Source organism: Puntigrus tetrazona, unplaced genomic scaffold (genome assembly GCF_018831695.1).
Source record: "Puntigrus tetrazona isolate hp1 unplaced genomic scaffold, ASM1883169v1 S000000005, whole genome shotgun sequence".
NCBI lineage: Eukaryota > Metazoa > Chordata > Actinopteri > Cypriniformes > Cyprinidae > Puntigrus > Puntigrus tetrazona.
The window spans coordinates 1-3,112 of NW_025047685.1; positions in this window are offsets into that span (position 1 = coordinate 1).

A 3,112-nucleotide genomic window follows, 5' to 3' on the forward strand; every position below is an offset into this window, starting at 1 on the left:
CTATTGTGCATTTGACTGCAATATTGCGGTTTATATATTCCATGTACATTCTCTTCTGTGTTGACTAGATAAAGGACCTCATCAGAATTCCCTTTGTATGACAAAGGGTGACTTGCCCTTCTCAGATATGTGTGTTAATGAGTGTGTCCTCCATAGTCATGTGTTTCAAATCTCACTGGTAGGAGAGAAAGGAACGACAGTTTTCTGGCGCACTTTGTGCAGCGAATAAAGAGTATCAATATTGGAAAAATAGGCAGGTGTTCGTTCTATTTTAGTATGTTATAAATAGTTTCAAGCCTGTGGTTGCTAAGAAGGAGGGCGTCACTTGGCTTATAAGCAGATGCATGTCTGTTGGATGCCTTCACTGGCTCTTTCTTCTGATTGGTCCTGACATGCTAATTGCCTCAGGAGGAGTCAGAGTTAGCTGGCTAGTGTCAGTAAAGGGGCAACCTCTCAGATGTTGGCATCTGTCTCAGCTCCATCAAAACCATCTAATCCTGACCTTTCATCCTTTACTCTCAGTCCTTCAACTTTTTTTTTCTTCACTGAGGTGATTTTTTTTTTTTTTTTTAACATGGCTTTGAGTTGACGGGCCTTAATGAGCCTCAGAGAGGGAACTGGGCCCCAGATGTGAAGTACAGCTGCAGTTTGCGTTTCTTTTTCAATCCAGGAATCCCTCCCACCCTGGAATACCCTACTGCTTTTTGCCCCTTCTGGGGCTCAGGCTGCCTCGTGATCAGGCAGATAACTAGAAGGGATTTTGAACCTAAGAATGCTTGTGTTTTGAAAGGCCTCACATAATATGTTCCTTTTATTCTCAACTGTTTTGAATTCTTACTGGAGTCTATTTCTGTAATAAAAAAAGGACATGGAGTTTGAGCCAGACACACACACACACACACACACACNATTTGTAGAAATGTTGCAAAAAAGTGCCATCATAAATGCAGCATAACAGGTTAACTTTTTTTCTTAAAACAAAATGAATTGAACATTTAAATTCGAAATGCTGTGTAATATACACACACACACACACACACANAATTGGTTATAATTGTTGCACCATGCCACTCACATCCAATGTACACACAGTGGTAATTAATGCAGTAATATTAACAATGAGCAATAGCTACATTTGTTAGAGAAGTTATATACACATCTGTTAAAAATTTAGTATTTTTATTTTATTACTTTTAGTAGTAAACTTGTTTGCCAAGACAGTTTCTTTTTCCCCCTTTCTTTTTTGTTTTACATGTTAATGTAATGTTTTCATAATATATAATTCTCTAATTTGTATTTTTTTTTTAATAAATACTTAAGAAATTTCAAATTAAATCTTTATTTGACTTGAAAAATAGTTTTAGTTAACAGTAACAGCACTAGGTATACTAAACAGTTAACCAGAGCTAAAAGCAACTTCAGCTGTAACTACAGAAAAGAGACAAGCGAGAAAAAGTTACTTTCTCATTGCTATGAATTATTTACTCGCAGAACTGTCTGTTTCTTGAAGGACGTTATGGTCTATGGCAGAACAGGTGGGGTACAAAGCACTGTTCCATCACAGTGAAACGGAGAGAGTGAAGGTTCGTGTAAATGTGATGGCAGCACCGGGCACAGCTCACTCACTGACCTCGAGACGGCAGAGACCTATAGGCGGTAATGTAGGAGGATGCTGTTCCAGAGTCAGTCACGAATGCCAGATCAGAGCATTGAATTTTATGCTTGCAGTTCCAGCGTTCTGCATCTCGGCAGCAGACTGACGTAACTGAAATATCGTAGATTCTTACCGAACACATTTGCTCCCACCTCAGGTGTCATTGTTTGTTTTGTTCGGTTAAGAACATGTAGTCCCTGTCCGATTGAGCTCCTGGAGAAGGAGTGAGAGGAAAGACCTGGATGAGCTTTATCTTCATCGGGTGTGTGTGTTTATTCAGTGTACCGCACAGCAAGCTTCAATTAATCTGCATCGTCTGAGTAAACACAGCCATGAATTATTCTCTTTGGATAAAGGCACAGGAGCCACTTTCTTCCTTCTTCTCTTTCCCTCGCCTCCCCCTTCTTGCTGAATACATTCTGAATATAAAACTTTCCGTAGAAAATCACCCAACCATTTCTTTCTTTTTCAACTTGCATAACTGGGCCTTGTGGTAATTTTAGTTTGCTGTATTTCAGTCTCTCCCTCTGATTCCTGTTGTCTTATGTAAGAGATGAGGTGCTAACAGCAAAGAGACTATCAACCGCAGATTGACCCACTTATTTCACTACAGCGAATCCATACAGATAACCTAACACATATTCCTGTCATTTTGTCATTATACAGAAGATTGGCAAACAAAGACAGATTTCAGAATGTATAGTTAAACGCACACACACGTACTGTTTTAAAATCTGATTGAATTGAGAGTACAGGAAGACATGCATACATGCAGTAAATGGAGAGCAGGGGGCTCTGGAGATAAATGTTTCATAGGAACAGCAGTGTAAAAACACTTTCTTTCTCTCTCACTCTCTCAGCTCATCTCTGTGACTGTGGGGAATCTTACAGGAGACTGTACAGACAGACCGATTGGAATCTGATCTAAAAGACAAGGGATGAGGAAAGGGCAAGGCAATTGCACTCTGAGTGATGGATGGATAGATGGCTGCTTTATTAGCCCAGTGTTGTAAATTATGCTGCAATAAAAGCCATACACAGTCAACAATGTATGACTGAAACGCAGAACAGTTTAGCATAAATTTCAATAGCTGCTGACTGATGCAGATATGAAATGTATAATACACAATATATAAAATACATGCATGCATACATGCATACATTTACACACACCCTACCCGATACATTTTTTTCTGGTAGAGGTTAAGGCTTTTATTCAACAAGGATGAACTAAAATAAATTAAAAAATAAATGAATCTGTGTTTCTTTTAATCAAAAAATTTTGAACAAAAATACATATCACTGTATGCACAAGAATAGTAAGCAGCACCACTGTTTTCAATATTAATTAGAAAAAAAGTTTCTTGATCACCAAATCAATATATTAGAATGATTTCTGAAGACTGGACTAATGTTTGCTGAAAATTCAGATTTGCCAGAACAGGAATGAACTGCAAC